The sequence below is a fragment of the Leptosomus discolor genome, chromosome 4, assembly GCF_034619465.1.
Source record: "Leptosomus discolor isolate bLepDis1 chromosome 4, bLepDis1.hap2, whole genome shotgun sequence".
NCBI lineage: Eukaryota > Metazoa > Chordata > Aves > Leptosomiformes > Leptosomidae > Leptosomus > Leptosomus discolor.
This window is the reverse complement of record NC_141394.1, coordinates 14,347,252-14,366,605: the sequence shown is the minus strand read 5'-3', so window position 1 is coordinate 14,366,605 and position 19,354 is coordinate 14,347,252. Positions and strand designations below refer to the sequence as shown.

General features: G+C 44.1%; 1 long non-coding RNA gene across 1 annotated transcript; it reads right to left on the bottom strand.

Moving 5' to 3' along the window:
- Window positions 1-8,574: 8,574 nt before the first annotated feature.
- Window positions 8,575-14,543, bottom strand: LOC147415648 (uncharacterized). The gene is made up of 2 exons (XR_015183475.1): window positions 14,432-14,543; window positions 8,575-11,577 (listed from the first exon to the last, which is right to left on the bottom strand). It is a non-coding gene; the product is annotated as an uncharacterized LOC147415648 (long non-coding RNA).
- Between the last annotated feature and the right edge of the window lie 4,811 nt (window positions 14,544-19,354).

Below are 19,354 nucleotides of genomic sequence, written 5' to 3'. Positions count from 1 at the left end.
CCAGTGACAGGATTGAACCATCAAGCCTCCCAGGCTCCTCTGTTCCCTTCCTGTCCACAGCAGACAACTGAAGCCTATCCCAAAGTCTGGTCACTATGGGTGCCTAGCAGGAGCCTATGTGAGCAAGCTCCATATCGCTATACATATCGCATACAGCTAAATCCCAAATTTGAAGAGTATTACCTCACATCCTGGCTTAGGACTCGTTATGAGTCAGATTAGTGACTCTGGCTTCGTGGTCTGCCTCCCTCTGAGGTGTCTCTTAGAGTCAGCACTTCTCTGCCCTCCCTGCCTCCTCCATCTTGGCCACAGCACTGACTGGAGCCCTGTGCCAGGAAAATGACAGCACCACTGAGCCGTGCAATTAGGGTCTGGCCCAAAGGGCGATGTGTTAATTAAGAGCAGAATGAAGTTCCAAGAGAAAAGTAGGAAGTGCCTAGTTCTGAATCTCTCTGCTGGAGTCAACCCAGTCTCCTGCAGACAAGATGAGTAACAGTGCAGCTAAAGCAGCAGGACATTGGCTAGAGGTCTGTGGAGCTCCTACCCCAGCTCTTGGAGCTCTTCCACTCTATGAAAGCACAGCAGTGTCAGGACCCCACAGAGATGTTATGTACCAGGTGCACTATGTGTTCCCTGAGCTGCTGCACCCAGCATGCAGATGCCAATGCTGTGACTGCCCTTCTAGCTGACAGAGTCTCTGTTCCCCAGTGCTAGAGGCATGAAAGACAACTATTGGTATCACAAATCTGTAGCTGCGTTTGTAAGCTTACATGGCCAGGCACCACACTCATGCACTGTTTTGCAGTCATCTATACTGTCGAAGTGTTAGCATGCTTCCCGGCGTAGTTTTGACCCATAACCTTGTCTGGCAGCACATGTTCTGGCATAGTGTGGGAGCAGTGTCCCTGGGTACAGCGCTGCTGGGCAGGCAGTGTGGGTGAGACCATCTGCTTTGCAAAAGGAGTGGAAGTTTATGGACACAGAAGCCTTCCAAGGACACCATCCAAATCAACACTGAATAAAACAAAGGAGAAGCTGCGATATAGTTTCCTTGTCCACTATATATGCAGACCTGAGTGGTCTGAAATTTGAGAGGCTCATTATTAAAGAACAACATTTAACAACAATATTTAATGACAATATTTAACATTCATAATTACTGTCATAATGATAGGTAGAATTTTCAAGAGTCTCTAAGTGGCTTCAGCTCATCTTGGTCACATTGAGCCTTACTGAATTTCTAATAGCATGGATTAAAGCTCCCTACAGCACTACAGCCTGATCTATCTCTTTAGCAAAGTCTGAGAGTAATTCTTCAGAGACTAGCTCTGCTGCATTTTTCCAAAGTCTATGAATCCTACTCAGAACGTTAGGAGAATCATCCCAAGTTGTGTTTCTTGTCACAAATCCAGGCCACTTACAAGTGAAAATCACAGCTGTACATATTATTGCCACTCTCTGCTAGCACTGAGGCCCAAACCTTATGATTAGGGCAATACTCATAGTATTTTAATGCTTATAGGTAATGCCAGTATGCATTAAAAACCATGTAATTTTAGACAGTATTCCAGAACGTGGATTTCTAAATGCACAGAATTTCCTGAATTTCCACAGCAGTTCAAGGAAAGGGGTTTTTTTTTGTTTGGTTGGGGTTTTTTGTTGTGTTGTTGGTTTTTGGGATTTTTTTTTTCCTACTGTTCCACTGAAATTAAGCATCTGAGATTACTGACTGGCCACAGCATTGCAAAACTGCAAAATTCTATTCTGAAACAAAATTTTGGTACCCTAAACTTTTCACATTCTTTCATTCTGCATCTAGTATCTGGCCATGCATTTTGCTCTTTTCCAAGCAGGTCTTTTGCATTCTATATTTACACTACAGTTTGAGCTCACCACTAAGAGGATCGCAGTTTTACTGCAAAACCTCTATTAGAGAATGCACAAGCTTACTTTTATCCAAGCAGCCAGGTGTTACTAGGAGTGAACATGGTCTCATATAAACTATTTCCCCTCCGTGTTCTCAGCCTGTTAGTGTTCAGAGCTGGTAGCTGACCATTTTCCAAAACATCACAATCAAAACGTTTTTTCAGGAAACATCCTAGTTAAACAGATGCTGCATCAGGAAGATATGCTCGTTGCTCAGAAATAATCCAGTGACAATAGTGAGTGTGTTTTTACATAACGGTATTCCAGATACTCATGTTCACTAGTACCTACCAGCTTGCTAATTACAAGGTAATCTCTAATGGGAAAAAAACTCCGAACACTGAATGGGAACTTGCACTAATCTTTTGATGATCACACAGCTTTGAAGATTAAATGCTGCTGCTTTATTCTGAAGAGCTGACCTGGAACATAGTACATAAGAAGTTCTTTGAGCCTTATAGCATTGACACCTGCACTCTAAGAGATGTGAAATATTTAAGATCAGGTAATAACTGTTTTTAATATTATGCAGAGGTGGTGGTCTGCATTTACTCTCATCTAGTGATTTCTGTGTAGTTACACTGAAATTGTACTGGCATAAGACAAGATTCAAGCCTCTCTAGTGTAAAAAACAACAAAGGGAAAAAAGTATTTATCTGGAGTTCAATTCTCAAAGCCATTAAAGCACACACGTGCAGTTAACCCCAGTTCTAGCTGCACAGCCTAATAATCATCAGTGTTATCTTGCCAGCTAAACACTTCATTCATGTGGCACATTTCCACTTCCATGCTCCTCTCTCTGACATAAAATGGTATCAAGAGCCCTTTTAAATGCAAGCACAATTCCAAAGGGAATTTAATGTGCTTGTCTGGGAGGAGTCTATACCATGATTTATAGCAAGCAAAGTAATATGGGAAAAAAAGGGAAAGCATTTTAGATTAATTGGTTATTTTCTTAGAAATACCCTTTTAGGTCACTCAGAGCTACAAGTCAGTTCTTGTGGATTTAATGAATACTTTCAGCCCCCCAAAAAAGCGCAAAACATTTTGAGGAAGATAAATTGAGCTAAGTTCAACTTCACAGGGAAAAACAAATACAAACTTTTTTTTTTTTTTTTTTTTTTTTTTTAAGTCACCAAGACAAAATATGTGATTTCCATGGTGCTGATATAGAAAAGAAAACTTTTACTCTGGGATATGACAATGCAGATCCTGCTTCGCAAAGGCATTTTATATGTACAGGCTAGTTGTTATATGAGATCTCTGTTTGGCCAAGGAAGATCTGCTTGGGCCACACAGCTAACATTGGCCACAGGACATGTCAGGATCCCACTGTGCCAGTTTAAAATTACACATTTGATAACTGTTTCTCATTTCAGGAAGTTTAAAAGAGTACAAGTGCAGCAAGAGTGTTCTGCTGAGCATGAGCTAAACTTTATTCCTCACAAAGACAAAGAATGTAAAAGCAAAACCAATCTGACACTAGCATACTAATTAACAGAGGCACAGTTATAGCTAACACAGCTATGTTGCTCCTGAGACTCGAGTGAGTATCTCTGCATGGGACTATGGAGATACTTTGTAAAGGCTACTCCTTTTATATCTTAACTGTGATGGATACAACACCAGGAATGAGTGGCTGAGAATCATTCAAAAATGCAACATTTTATCTCTGTACTTTATACTCACTGTTTATAGGTTCATGTTCTAGATAAAGAATTCCTGACTGGCACATAATGTTTTGTTACTAATCCATACGGTTAATCAGTAACCAATTTAGGGGCAGGAGTGGCTGTAGCTCACTTTGTGCCCTCTCTCCTCATTACTGAAATAGCAGATCAATAACTCTCTAAGACCAATTTGCGGGTGTTAGAAAGCAAGGCATTCTTTTATGGCAGCACTAGGCAGACACGCAAATCACTTTGCAAAGGTAAGCACGCACCAAAATAGGGAGTGGCATTCTATAGAGAGTGAAATGATACATATCCATTATTTTCCCTGAGAAGTGATTAACATATGCATTGTTTTTTCCCTGCAACTCATGAATATATTTACATGTCCCTCCCACATGTTGAGTGGTAGTCTTAAGTGGTCCTCTGGTGGTCGTTGATAGTCTTCCTCACCATGTCTGCTGGTTGACCTTCGTACTCAGGCATGCTCACAGGGGTCTTCTCACTGGCTTCCGCACCTGTTAAGGAATAGAAAGACCCCTTTTAATGATTATCTATAGATAAATGTTGTTCTAGAAATAAGGTTTAATGGTTATTGTGATTTTGTGTATAATAGAAGAATAGAAGTAGTAAGGTATTAGACTACCAAACCTTTGTGAGAACGCAGGTGTTCAAATAATCTCATATGGTATTGCTCATTTATCCTGTGTACAGCCCTTACCATGGTTGGCTAAGACCCCAGCCTAGTTAATTAATAGATACAGAGAGATGAAGATAGATTAGATGGAACTCTTAAGTATAAGTTTTAAGCTTTAAAGATCATAAGACTGACTTCTTAGAATTTAGAAATCGTTAAATGGAACATCTGGAAAGGGTCTGCTGGGAGTGACTGAGAAGGAGACTGTTTTTTAAGAAGGATGACATGATGACCTCGAAACGGGCCAATAGACAATGTGGTCAAGAGCAGAACCAGGACAAGAGCGATAAGGACTAACTGGTGGGAAAACTTATGGACACTTTGTTCACCAGAAGAATGAAGAATTGAGAACATCATTGGAAACTAAAGGTGGTCTTTACATGATGTAATGCTTTAAAAAACCCGTATAAGGAGGACTAGGGACTGGAGCAAGTTGCCATTCGCTGAGGTAGTGGCCCGACTCTTGAGTTGTTAATAAATGTAAACCTAGAGAAAGACCTATTTTGTTGGAAAGTTAATTTTTGTCTTTAACAACACCACCTTTGCTCATTAGGGTAGTTTGTTCTGCTCTGGCTCCATTTATCTCCAAAGACAAGGCCCTCTTTGTCTTATTCATTACCTCCCTAGCTTCAAGTTCCCTTTGCTTCGCAGTAGTGCCATCCTCCTGCTATCCTCGATCTGTGTTTGTGTAATTCTAGGGATTGCTTCAAGGTCTTATTCTGTTCTTGTTATCTATTTCACTCTTTTAGCTTACATCTTCATGAGCAAGGAACAGATTAAAAGGAAGGAACGGCAGCATGGGCCAAACAGAGGTGTATTCTCCTTTAGCAGGATGACGTAAGTCCAGGTATACTCCAGGCCTATATATATAAAGCAGCAGCACAGATTTTTCAGATAGATAGTTATTTTTCAAGCCATGGATTTTTTCAATCTTGCCCTGCCACACACAACACTGTCTTTACATCTGCAGCCCCAGAAGTCAACTATATGGTGTTCAGACTCTATCCAAAGCCTCCTCAAGGTAGGTGTTTATGCTCCTGTGGGATCTCACCCTATAGGCATATAAGACACATACTGATTTAGCTAAGCTTAGCACAGAAAGCCACAGTTGCTCAACACCGAAAGATCTTTTTCACCCAAGTTTATGTCCTGTCTCTGAACTTTCAGGTCATGATTTCTCTTTTGGACCGAGTGAACTTCATTTTTCTCCATGAAGTGTAACACTCAAAAAAAAAAAAAAAAAAGAAAAAAAGAAAAAAGCTATTTAAGCTTTAGTAGTTGGCTCTTAAGTCGTATGTTGGCCCCTCTCCCTCTTTTTTTTTTTTTTTTTAGAATTGTAAACTACCACAGAATAGCAATATTTTTAGTTTAGTTTTTCAGAGGGAAGTCCTGTTCTCAAAGCATCCCTGCTTGATAAAAGGTCTCTGTCTTTTGCCTGACTGGGCACAGTTGGAAACTGTTTTTTATCTTGTTAACATTAATGCTGGATACAAGATATATTAAACATAGACAGCAGAAACATACATGACAGTCAAGATCAGTTTTAAGAACCTCTGTTTTAATTTGTTGCATTTCTCAGTTTAATAAGTCAGCCTTCACAGCAAGGAGATAAAAGTACCAAGGTCTTACCTCAAAGCCAATCAATCAACCAAGTAGCTTAGCAACCATCCAGGCTTTATTCTTTTGTGGTAGATTATTTTAAATCACTAATCCTGCTATGAAACTTCCAATTCCATAGGCTCTACATTGCCTAACTTCAGATACATAGCTTGGGAGTCCGAGGTCGCTTTCACTACTAATATGCATCACGCAGCATAGCGTACACAAGCTAGTCTTTTGTGTTCTTAAACTGCTGTTGCAGAGCTAAGAGATGGTTGAATAATCTTAATTAAATACATTTGGAGACTAATCAGATTTCCATTTCCTAAAATGTAATTCCTGACCAGGGCAATTTTAGAAATAACTGCATTTTCTAGAAGACGTTTCTGATTCTACAACTTCTAAACCAACGAGCAACTATAGTTTTGAACGCCTTCTTAAGAGAAACGAATCAAATATTTTATATTTACTAACAGAACAGAGGAAAAATGTTTACCAGAACAGTCACAATGGATCACCAGGAATCCAGCCTCAAAGTCTCTCCATGTTCAGCAAAAGATAACCTCTTTCTATCATCAGAGGTTATACACCACACATGTAAATCACTGCTTGCAAGGACTTAGTAGATATATGTATCCGAGGGCAGGAGGGGAGCACTGTGCCAAAACCTCCAATGGCAGCAAAACTAAACAATGGTGTCTCTGTGGGTTGAAGTCCTGATCAAACTACTACTGAACTCAATGGGAGCCTTTTCGGTGGTTTCCAGGGGCATTGGATGAAAGCCACAATACATAACAAGCAGTATCGCTAACCCTCAAAACCAGAAATAAGAACACAAAGGCACTAGTTTCTCACATAGAATAGCAGTCTGCCCACTGATTTCTCCTACCTTTTAACAGAACAGAGTGACACGCTTGCTCCAATCCCCGGCGCTGGTCTCAGGAAGCTGGGATGTAAGATTTCCTACAGCTTCTTAAGCGTCAAGCTTTCATCTTGAAAAGAACCAGTCTGGGGAAATAAAGCAGCTGCCAGGCTGGACATCGTGGGCATATGATGTAGGAACTATGAGGCCAATAAAGACTAAAAGTGTGCACTACAATAGGAGACAAAGAGAAAACTGCAAAACACAAAGCTCTTACAAACTTGTTTCCTTCAGACCATCGGCTGTGTGCCTGTGGTTCCTTGAGGCCTGCGGGGAAGCCCCTTTCTTAACCCTTTGACCAAGAGGTCTGTCTGTACGGTCAGTTTGTCTGACCACAGCCTTCCGGAAACTGCTCATGGCCAGCAGCATCTCTGCCACGTACATACAGGTTAGTACCTTTCAAACACATGGAAGGATTTGGGCAGGATTGCTCAGATTTTTCTATTCAGAAAAATAGCCACTAAGGCATTGCTGAATGAGAATTTTCTGAGATGTATTTATGCAAAACCCAAAATGTTCTGGGTTGATAAAAACTAGTGCACTTTGGGCAGTTCAACACATCATGTCATCATTTCAGCTGTTTGCTACTGGATTTTCACCACCTCTGACCTCCATGAAAACATGGCACAGGGGTGTGGCAAATAACAACCCAAACCCATTAGATATAGTTATATTTTAGATTATAACGATTATCCCCATTTTCCCAAGGGTAGCGTTCTGGTTCTTTCTCAAACAGGCCAGCTCAAATAGCAGTGTTGTTTAGTTAGACATTTTTGCCTTTAAAAACTCTGAAATAAATGTGCATCTCCTCCTAAACATAGTGTATGTGTGTTCTGTGTGGAACTGTAAACCTCCAGCCACTCATTCTCAGATAAGCATGGATTTATAAAACACCTTCCTGCTTTTCAACAGAATTGTGTTGTATTCAGAAAAAAAAAAAGGGAAATCCCAGAATTATTATGCAGACCTATAGAGGTGAACTTGGCAACTTGGCATGCAGCATGAGAGTCCAGGATTCAACTCTGCAGTATGTAACTGGAAAAATGATGAGCTATTTAGTTGTGTGGCTGGAGACGGAGGGCATTTTCAGTTGGCTAGCTGTGCCTGCTTTTGTGCAAGGCAGTTATTTAAGAAGACTCCGTACTTTCCAGGGCATGTATCTCTTTAATAAAGGTATTTCTTTGATTCTAACAGCCTGTAAAACATTCTTAGCCAACTCTTTTCAGGATCTCAAGTAAAGCTTTAAGCAAAATGGGACCAAGACTTACTCTTATTGCTCCACAGACAGAGAGAGGCACTGCAAACAAAGAGACTGAAACAAACGTGGGGGAAAGTGTGTACTGTGGAAACATAGTCCCACACTGAAGGCGGTATACGGCAGCACTGTGTGAGATGCATATATACACTGTACAGGCCAGAGCTGGTGGACGGGTGGGGAAGAAAGAGCTGGTACAGCCTTTTCCTCCTCCCTTCTAGATCCTTCTCTCTCTGAACTCATGGAGAGCAGTTCCTCCAAAAACTGAAGCAAGATCACTCTGATCTGTATTAACTAGGAGGTGGCACTAGTTCAGGTTTTGGGGAGACCGCGTGATGGCATTTCTCGGGAATTGCTCTGCCTGCCTCAGCTTCCCATTGAAGGGCAGCTTTTTTACATGCCAAGAGGAGCAGAGGTAAGCTTTGGCACATGGCATTGACCTAGAAAAGGGAAACACGGTTACGAGGTGTTATAGTCAAATTAAGAGTCAATCGACATGGGGATAAATTTATTTCCAATTTATTAAGGTAGGAAAGCAAAGCAGCGCTGGGCAGCCGTGGGAAGTCGCAGCTTCACCTACGGCTCGCAAATTCAGGCGAGCTGAGGGGCCCCTTTTATCTTCATGGCGGCTGACTTCGAAACCTCCAGCTTCTTGCGTCTACGTGGCCCCTCCAGGCTTACTCAAACTTGCAGTTAGCTGTACTCTTTCGCTAACATTGAGGTTTAACGTTTCACAATATCTTCCTCTAACACAGAGAGTTTGTTCTTCCCGTTCAACTGCCTTTGATCAACAAATTATCAGTAGTTACCCATTACAATTCTCCCCCTTTTCTTCACAGATAGTTTGTTGATCAAAGCGTATCACTTCCCGAGCCGCATCCAAATCTGGGTGTTCTTCAGGTATTATTTCCATTTCCAGGTCTGGTTGTCTTACTACCATCAGTTGTACCTTCTCCACTCTATTTTTAATAAAAGTCACAAATTTATTGATGATACAAGGTCCTATGGTCAATGTCAGCAAGAGCATTATAAGCGGACCCGCTAGTGTTGATATTAATGTTGTTAACCAGGGTGATTGATTAAACCAGTTCTCATACCATGATTGTTGGGCCTCACGCTCCCGTTTTCTCTTTTCCAATCCCTCCCTGACTTTGGCCAAAGAGTCCCTCATGACCCCTGTATGGTCTGCATAAAAACAGCATTCCTCTCCCAAAGCTGCGCATAATCCCCCTTGTTGTAAAAATAGGAGATCCAATCCTCTTCTATTTTGTAACGCTACCTCGGACAGGGAGGTTAAAGATTTTTCTAAGTAAGAAATGGATTTCTCTATCCTCTCTAAGTCCTCATCCACCGCTGCCCTGAGTGATGTCAGGCCCTGTTGTTGGTTTACTAGAGAGACTGCCCCAGTTGCCGTTCCTGCAACCCCCAAACCCATCAAAGTTGCAAGAGTAATGGCAGTTAGGAGCTCTCTCTTCTTGCGGCTATGCTCCTGGTTGTACCAATGCAGGTACATAGTCTCCTCCCCATGTAAAAGAATCCTAGGTACCATGGACACTTGTACACAGAACTCAAGAGCCATCTTTCAAAATAGCAGCAGATAGACATGGTGTCAGCCCTGTTTTTTCACATAACCACCATGCCCCTGGGCTAGGTATGACCCATTTCTCGGCGATATTCTACGTCTGATTACTGCACAAGTCTCTCCTCCGTCCTGGGATATTTCCTATACATTGCCCGCATCCCCGTACCTGTTGGAGGGTTATCCCTGTCTTTCGTTGACCCCAGTTACACTGGGAGGGGCTGCTCTCGTTTGAGGTCTTAAAAGGGGAAGGTAAGGCTATGCCCTCATAGAAGGGAGGGTTTATATCATAGCATAGCCAGCAAGACGCAGTAAAATTTGGGTTTGTGCTGTTTAAGGCCTTGTATGCTGCTTGCATTACTGCCCACAAAGGCTCACTTTTTTTTTTTTTGTGACTTTTTCATTCTCTTTGTCAGCGTTTGGTGCACTTTAGAAGTAACGGGGAGTAAAGTAGTATTATTCTCTCACTTTAGCTGTCTTGATTTCTCTTCTCTGTTCTTCATAATTTGGTTAGGCCCTATTATTTGTGATGATCTTATTTCCTGCTTCCTAATAAGTATATGTCCTCCCCTGTCCGTTCCAGGCTCCCAAAGTCTTATACCCCAGGTTCTTCCTACAAGCCATCCCGCATCCTGTTCTTGTTTTATTGTGAGTATTAAGGATCTACAGTTTCCAGGCCGATTTATCCCACCACTGTAATCATATGTTGGTTTTGTACACCTCTCTGGCCACCAGGTAATTTCGAGATATTTATCCGGGGTTTGTGGTGTCCATCTACCAGTTACTATGGTCTCGCATCCCCAATAAGCACAATAATAATGACCAGGGGAGTTACAATAACTTTTCCCAGGATTCGAACTAGGACACCAATAAGTAACTTTTAGATTTGAGGCCCCCCGGGTATATTGTTGGGATGGGTGGCAGCCAGCAGAAGTACTCACATCATTTCCCAATATGGACCTTAACAATGCACAGTTGGTTACATTAAAGGAGGGTGGTCCTGCCGTAAGGTTAACTTGAATGATCCTGGAATCGTCCCAACTAGAGAGAGTCCAATTAAAAGGTTGGTGTGGATTCCCCAAGCTTATGGTTATCAATAAGGCAGTCAATAATGCCATCAAAGGGGCTGCAGCCTTCATTCTCCCCACCATTGGTACCTCTCTGCCTTCCACGTCTACTCTTTTGCGGAGAGCAACGGGGTATGGGTATCTTCTCAGCAGCAGTAGGTAGTCTTCAGGGGACTCTTACGGCCAGCAGTTACATGTGTTTCCACCTATTTTGTTGCTGGGCCCATTTCCAAGCAAATTTCACAGCACACTGTCTTAGAACCTTATGCCAATCTTTTTCATATATTTCCCAGGTCCCGGGTACTAATAATTCCCACCCACAAAACAATTTGCGAATTTTTACTTGGTCCCCTGATTCCCCAGGATATGCCAAATTATTGCGACATCTCATGCAATAGGGTTGTTACTTAAATGAGACACAGGGCCATTCTGTGCTACAATTTAGACATTGGCAAACCACCCACCCTAAATGTCCAGAAGTAGGGTGTTTTATACAAGGAAATCCCCACAAATGTTATATCCCGGGTGTTTCCGGTATTTCAGTCTCTGTTTCACAGCAAAAGGGGAAAACTTGAGGGGTCCCAGTTAATTTATATAGTCCACTTCCCCCAGTCTGGTCAGGTATCCTTTCTTCTTTCCAGGGTGCAAAATATACCTTCCGCAGAGTATTCCCAGGTGGGATCTCAAACCATTGATATAGGCTACTCCTTACTTCCCTTCTGGAGTGACTCATCTACTGGTCTTGTTTTACTTATCCGTAAGTCTCCCGGTTCTGACATCACAGTCCACTCCTTAGGGAAGATGGGTCCCTTAATTCTGCTGGCATGAGTCCATCCTTTCTCCGCTGTCCGTACAGCAGTATCTGTGGTGAGTAAAACAACAAAGGGTCCTTCCCAATGAGGTCTCAGGGAGGCTTCCTTCCAGGTTTTGACTAGTACCTGGTCTCCAGGCTGGATTTGGTGTATAGAGAGATCCAAGGGAGGTCTCTGTACCACCAAGCCCTTTTTCCTTAGGTCTTGTCTCCTCTTGGTGAGTTCTAAAATGTATTCTGTTAAGATTTTATCTTCAACCTTTGGATGTTCTATTAATACTCCAAAGTCGTACAGCATCCCGTGCAACATTTCAAAGGGGGATATACCAGTATCTGTCCGTGGTTGAATTCTAATGTAAAGCAAAGCCAATGGTAGACACTTAACCCAATTCATCCTAGTCTCTATCATAAGTTTAGTTAGATGTTTCTTTATTTCCCCATTCATTCTTTCTACTTTCCCGGAGCTCTGCGGGTGCCAGGGAGTATGGTATTCCCACTTTGCGCCAAATAACTCAGCTGTTCCTTTGATTATTTTGGACGTGAAATGTGGGCCTTGGTCTGAGTCTATTACTGCAATAGCCCCATATCTGGGAATAATTTCTTCCAAGAGAATTTTAATGACTGTTTTTGTGGTAGCCCTTACTACCAGAAAAGCCTCCACAAAGTGTGTAAGGTGGTCAACCAGGACTAGTAAATACTGATATCTCCCCACTTTCGGTAATTCAGTAAAATCCACCTGTATTCTTTCAAAGGGTCGCTTGGCTAATTCGCGACCTCCTCGAACCTTTTCCCTAAGTTGTCTCTTGTTTACCTTTTGACAGGTTAAGCATCCTTCCAAAATTCTTTCAGCTAAACCATATACTCTGATGCAGGCATATTTTAGCTCAAACTGATCCACTAAAGCCTGAATTCCCCAATGAGTTGTGTGGTGCAGTTTATTTAGTGTTCCCCTAGCCAATCCTTTTGGAATGATTTCCCTGCCATCGGGTAACAGCCACCTATTACCTTCTCTTCTCGCTCCAATCCGCCTGAGCTTCTCTAGTTCTTGGAGAGTAAAAGTTTTGTCTATTTTTAGTCTCCCTGGCTCTTCTTCCAAAGTTTGGACCATCAACAGTGCAGCTCATTTTGCCTCTGCATCAGCTAAATTATTTCCCCTTACTGCAGGAATTAGTCCCTTTTGATGTCCTTTCACATGCACTATAGCTATCCTTTTAGGACCCCTTAAAGCCTTTAAAACTTCCTGGATTAATTTTTCATGGACTAGTCCCTTTCCCTGGGTGTTGATTAGACCCCTTTCTTCCCAGATTTTTCCAAATGTATGCGCCACCCCAAAGGCATATTTTGAATCTGTATAAATAGTTCCAACTCTGTCTTCTAGAAGTCTTAATGCCCTCAACATGGCATATAATTCACAGGCTTGTGCGGACCAGGCTTTATTTAGTGGTCCTGATTCTCTTATCTGGAAGGTATGTCCATCCACAATAGCATACCCTGATTTCCGTTGTCCGTCCACAACCCGTGAGGAACCATCCACAAATAATCTTTCCCCTTCGTCCAATTCCTCCTCTTCTAAATCCTCTCTTATTTTAGTTTGTGAATTTATTAACTGGAGGCAATCCTGTGTTAGGTCCTCTTTAGGTTCCCCATATAAAAATTGAGCAGGATTCTGAATTGAGGTAGTTTCCATTTCTAATCTCGGGGAGTTAATTAGAATTCCCTCATATTTTAGTAATCGACTATCTGTAAGCCACTTACCAGCTCGTTGTTGCAACACCCCTCGAATGCTATGGGGGATGTACACCTTTAGCTCCCCTCCCAAGGTGACTTTCTCAACTTCTTCTACTAGTAACGCAGTGGCCACTATCGCCTGCAGGCAAGTGGGCCATCCGTGGCTTACAGGGTCCAGTATTTTAGAATAACATCCTACAGGCTTTCTCTGCCCCACCCACCCTTGGGTCAGAACCCCATAAGCTGTTCCATTATCCACATTAACAAAAAGTTGAAAGGGTTTGCGGATATCGGTTAAACTGAGGACAGGTGCTTCGGTCAAATTTCTTTCTTAAATTCTCTCACATCCCCAGAGCTGAGAGGAACCGCTACGAATCCAACTCCGGGTTGTGGCCCTCCCATTGCAGTTTCTCTTAGCGGGTATAATAGGTCTTCCTTCTTTCTTTCCTTAGTCTCGCTCCTGGTTACCCTCCTACCGGGGACGTGAGTCTCAGGGGGCTCGTTGTCCTCGGGCTCTGTTGGACCAGAGGGAGGAAGGTCCTGGTATGGTACAGGGTTCTGTGGTTGCGGGGGTGGGACATAAGGTGGAGGGGACACAGGAGGTTCCTCCAATCCTCCTTTAATCCTCTTATCCTTCTTCTTTTCTTTCAAAGGGTATAAATTAGCTGCCTGAGTGGTCCCTAGGATCCACAAAAAGGCATACTCACTCTCTTCCTTATTGAATGGTTGCTTATTGTTTACATATGTTTAATTGCTGACATATCCAATCCTCAGAGGATCCATAAATGGGCCAATATAGATCCCTTCTAATTTGTTTTCTTCCTCAGACTTCCATGCAATAGCGGACCATCTTTTCTCTGGATTTCCCTTTTCGGGAAGGGAAATCATCCCAATTCCTGATCATTAATCCTAGGGGACTGTCTGGAGGTATCTTGGGTAGCCCACCCTTACTACCCTGCATGGTAGCAGAAGTCTTACTCTTCTTCTGCCCCATCTTCCAAAGGTGCCTTCTTTTTCACAAATTCACTCGCTCCCTCCGTTCGTGGCTCATGCCCTCAAGGACAATGAGAACCGCACTACTAGGGGGTCCACACTCACTTCGTCCGAAGGACATCTCAATCACTCGCACCCTGGGTACCCAAAATCCCCGACCGAACGGAATCCGCAATATACTTACCCTCTCCTGGGGTCTTCGTCCAGCTCTTTGTGCACAAAAATTACGGGGTTACGGGGCAGGGAACTGCAGTTTTCTTTTTCTTTTGCTTTCCTATCTCAGTTTGGAAAATCCAGGTTAGATAAGCCGGATCCCTCCCTGGGACCATCCGAAAATGGGATGGGGCGCCTTCCCAGAGTTGAGTTCCAAGTTAGCAGTCTGGATCCGAGTCACAGCACCAACTTTGTTATAGTCAAATTAAGAGTCAATCGACATGGGAATAAATTTATTTCCAATTTATTAAGGTAGGAAAGCAAAGCAGCGCTGGGCAGCCGTGGGAAGTCGCAGCTTCACCTACGGCTCGCAAATTCAGGCGAGCTGAGGGGCCCCTTTTATCTTCATGGCGGCTGACTTCGAAACCTCCAGCTTCTTGCGTCTACGTGGCCCCTCCAGGCTTACTCAAACTTGCGGTTAGCTGTACTCTTGCGCTAACATTGAGGTTTAACGTCTCACAGTATCTTCCCCTAACACAAAGAGTTTGCTCTTCCCGCTCAACTGCCTTTGATCAACAAATTATCAGTAGTTACCCGTTACAGAGGGAACAGCCAGCCAGCAGACGCATTTTCACCGTGAAACCGCCCTGGGATGGAGGCCCGAGAGAAGCGCTGCGCTCCCGTAACGCCGCCGCCCCACGCGCCGTTGAACGCCCGCCCTTTGCCGGAGCCGGGCGCACCGCGCAGACTCCCCACAGGCGCGGGCAGAGCGGGACAGCCCCCTGCCCGGCTGCGCCCCGCCCCGCCCCGCCCCGCCCCGGGCCGCAGCCCCAGCGGCCGCCACGCCCTCCCCGGCGCCGCGCATGCGCCCCGGCCCGCCGCACTGCCCCCGCGCGGGCGCGCGCGCGCGCGCCCCCTCCTCCCGGCCGGCCGGCGCTCAGCCGGACCCCGGCTCTCCGCGGCGGCGCAGGTGAGCGGGGCGGGCACCGGGAGGGAACCGCGTCTCTCGCCCCGGCCGGCGGGGTCGCCGCTGCACACCCACCCCCCCACCCCCCCTTCCACCGCAGCGGGAGGGCTGCACCCCACTCCCGGGCCCTTCCTCCTGCGGCCGCGCTCCTCCTGCCGCCCCTCGCTGTTGTACCGCGCTCGTCCTCGGTCAGGGCCTGCCGCCGCCATGGTGGGTTGCCTCTGCCTTTATGTAACTCACCCCCCTCCCCTCAGGTGTGGCGGGAAGTGGTCCTGCTTGCTTGGCGAGGTCGGTCGGTCGGGATGGTTCTTCCTCTTCCCTGCAGCCCCCCGCGTCCGTTCCTGCCCCTGAAACACCCCTGTCCCCCTCACAGCGCGCCGCCAGGCGAGGGTAGGGCGGCCCGGACCCCCCCCGCCCCCACCCCGGTGAGGCGCTCCTTCGGCCGCGGGGGCGGTAACGGGCCCGGCTGCTCCGTTTCGTTGCAAACGCTTATTGCTACGACCGGCTTCAGAGACCCAAACCGAGAGTGGATTTCTTGTAAATTAAGCTGCAATTGGTGCAGGTCACCCAGGGCTGGGTTATGCATCTTCCAAGAGCACGCAGGGGTGGCATGCTGCCTGGGCTAGCTTCTCCTCAGCATCAGAGGGCTTGTTCTTTGGGAGGTAGCCATGGAGTCCTGTGCTCACAGAGCTCTTAGTTGCCATACGATTCAAGCATAGAAACAAAAACATGCAAATAAACTGAGCTGGGAGTCCACGCACTTTAAGATGCTGCGTGTAATTCACTACTGTGGACACCACAGCCCAAGAAACTAGTGCCCCTGTCGGCTTACTATTGACATCTTGTAGTGGATAACAAATGGAGTCACTTCAGAGACCCCAAACCAAATATTTCTTGTGTTAAAAACCATCAAGAAATTACCCGTTGCTACTGGAGAGAGCCTTAGGACTTCCTAGCCTCTCCTTCCTTCTCAAGTAAGTGAACAACTCCACCAGCTCTTTAGATGGCCTGCTTGAGTTTCCTTCCTGCTTGGATAGGTTCCACCTTCCTATCTCCACTCAAGCCGATTGCTTACTGGCTGCTGGGAACTGTCAGTTAATCAAGCTCTTATCCATAGCGGGTATGGAGGTAGTTCACAAATCAAATAGGGCCTCCTAGTCCGCAGATCTGCATTTCCTCCTTTGCCTAGTCATTCCTATGTATTCTGCAGCAGTAAAAGTTCTAAAACTCAGAGATACCTGGCTTTCTGTGCCTGTTGCAAATGCTTCTGGAAGTATGATCAAGGAGCAATTCACGCAGTGTGTGATTGTAGAAAAGTACCACAGTAAATAAAGTAGCACATCAAATGTTAACAAGCTAAAACCACAACAGGTGTGTCACATATGGCTTTGGTAGCTTGTAAGGGAGGTTAAGGTGCAAAAGGTTCAGCCACCTTCTTTAAGCAACTGGGTCTGAGGTTTTTGAGTTAGTTTGGGTTGATTCCCGTATGATCTCTGTGTGAGCTCTTGTGCTACATAAGAAGTGTGGCGTGCCAAGATTGTACCTGTGGTTTCTGTGCAGCATGTGATTAGCAACGTACTCATGACCTGGTTTATTTTATAAATTGTTAGTGAGACGTCAGCAGCCTAGCATCCAGTTTTCTAGTTGACCGTTTATTTGTAAAAGCAAGTTTAATCAGTGGGGTCACAAGAAGAAACAATTGTGCAATTACTGCCAGTAATTTGTTGCAAGGCAGCATAGTAGCATGTTAGCCAGTGTCTTGGTTCTTCCTCAGCAGGCTTCATGAAACAGATTTTGTAATAGTAATTTCCTGCATCAATAGCTGTAGCTGCTTGGGTTGTGAAGCCTTTTATCTTGTTTTACCTCTGCCCCCTCCTGATTTCAGACAGATTTTGAAGGAGCTTTATAGCTCTGGGACAAAAGGAAGATCATATTGCTTTATGGTTTGAGCCATTTGGCTTGTGAGTGTAATGCAAGGCTGCTGCCTTAGTGAATCTGGACTCTAGATGACAGAATATGATGATGGTTGACAGCTAAGGCAGAGAGCCCTGAGAGAATGGGGCTGATGGGCCTATGTGAAACAGCATTTGGCTGCAGCTCTGGGTGCTCTGGTGGGTACCATGCCTTGATTTACACATCCAGGATAAAGGGCAGCTGGCAAAGGACTTAGAAATTTTTTTGCTCTCCATTAACACTTCCCCGGAAGAGCTGGGCTAAACACTGCTGTGGAGACCATTGAACTATTGTTATTTTTAATCAGGTCAACCAGAGAAGACTGTGCCTTTCCTTGGTAAGGGCCTGTTCCATGTTCTTACGAATGTAAAGAACTAGTTAAAATTTTTATTACATATCTATCAACACTTCACTGTGCTCCTAAGAATTGCACTGATTTGCAGTGCTTTTTCTTTTGTGTTCTACTTTCTGGATATTCCCAAGGTTACCTTGCATAAATAGATCACTTCTTAAGTACACCTGTATCTGCAAAGCAGAGTCTGTCTTCACTGTTCTAGGGCTTCTGATGGGTTTTGGTGGGTGGTCTGAAGCAACAGGCTTAAGTAAATCATTGCATATTAGGTTGTTTGGTTTTGATTATCAAAATTGGAACAAAACTGTCAACCTGTCATTTCATAAAGCCCAGAAGACAGTTGGCCTTTCTGGTGGTCAATGGAAACTGGGATTAAACCTCAGCAGAACTTTGTTGAGCATATTCATATATTGTATCAAAGGAAGAAGGGAAGAAGCTGTCTCAAAATAGGGTTAAGAGATTGCCAGGCAGAATTATTTCCAAAATGAGATTTTATCTGACTATGCTTTTCATGCTCTACAAAAACACCTTTTCTGTCCTTTTTCTGTTTCATTTTTCCAAAAAAGAGCAGTCCTCATTCACTGCTTCTGTGTCTACAGCACTGATGGGGTATTCGTTATAGTGTACCCATTTCACTGTTTTCTGAACTACCTGTGTGACAAGTAACACAAAACAATGATACATGTCAGGTTTTGCTACAAAGAACTTTTGAAATACTGAAAGGATCTAGAACTTTTATATCAGTGTTGTCTAAGAAAAATTTTTGTTAATTTCTACAAAAGGAAGCCTGGTGGCTTTAAACAAGCTCAACTGGTTAGATATGTGGTTTCTGTTTTTTTTTTTTTTTTTCCTATTAAATCAACTTTCTGCTGAAAATTACAGTAGGCTTAGGCTTGTAATACAGTGTGTAACTTGAACTGTTCCATGTTTTCCAACCTGTCTGATTTGACCTAATTAGCATGGGCATCTGAGCGGTTTTGCGTGAGGTTTCCATAACTCCTTTGATAGAACTGGTGAAGGGAGAAGGGGAGAGTACTGATGTTTTTTGTACTCTATCTTGTCTATCGCTTTTTTCCCTCATGTTCCTTCTTAGTGATGCAGTTGTAACCAGATTGAACAGCAAACAGCTACTTGTGCAGTCCCTGCCAAAGCTGCTGCTTGGCTGCAGCTTGCACTGCAGCTGCCTCCTGCCGTTCCCACTGCTCTCCCTCTGTCTCTTCCTTAGCTCTGCCAGCTACCTTCTTTTCAAATGTTCAGGTTTTTTAGTACGATACAGGACAACAGCTAGACTTGTTCTGTTAGCTAGATTAAACTGGAGCAGATCACTGCACATGCTTATCTAATCTTGTGGTCAGCAGCACCAGCATATAATTATCTGCAGAGACTCACCAGGCTCTGTATTAGACAAGGTCGTTTTATACAGCCACATGTACAAACTTGTATATATTTATATGGATGCAGCCTGTTCATATTCAAGTCACTTCCAAAACCTCCCTGCTCATAGGGCTACAAACTCTGCATTTAGAGAATGGAAATTTCTCGTCTCCTTCAATTAAAAGGCCCTTTTGTTTTCTGAGTGAGGCTAACTGCTCTTCTCTGCATAGATCATGATGTGGGTTTTGTTCATCTTGTGGGTGGGTAACCAAAATTACATACAGGGTATTTGGTGAAATGTCACCTGT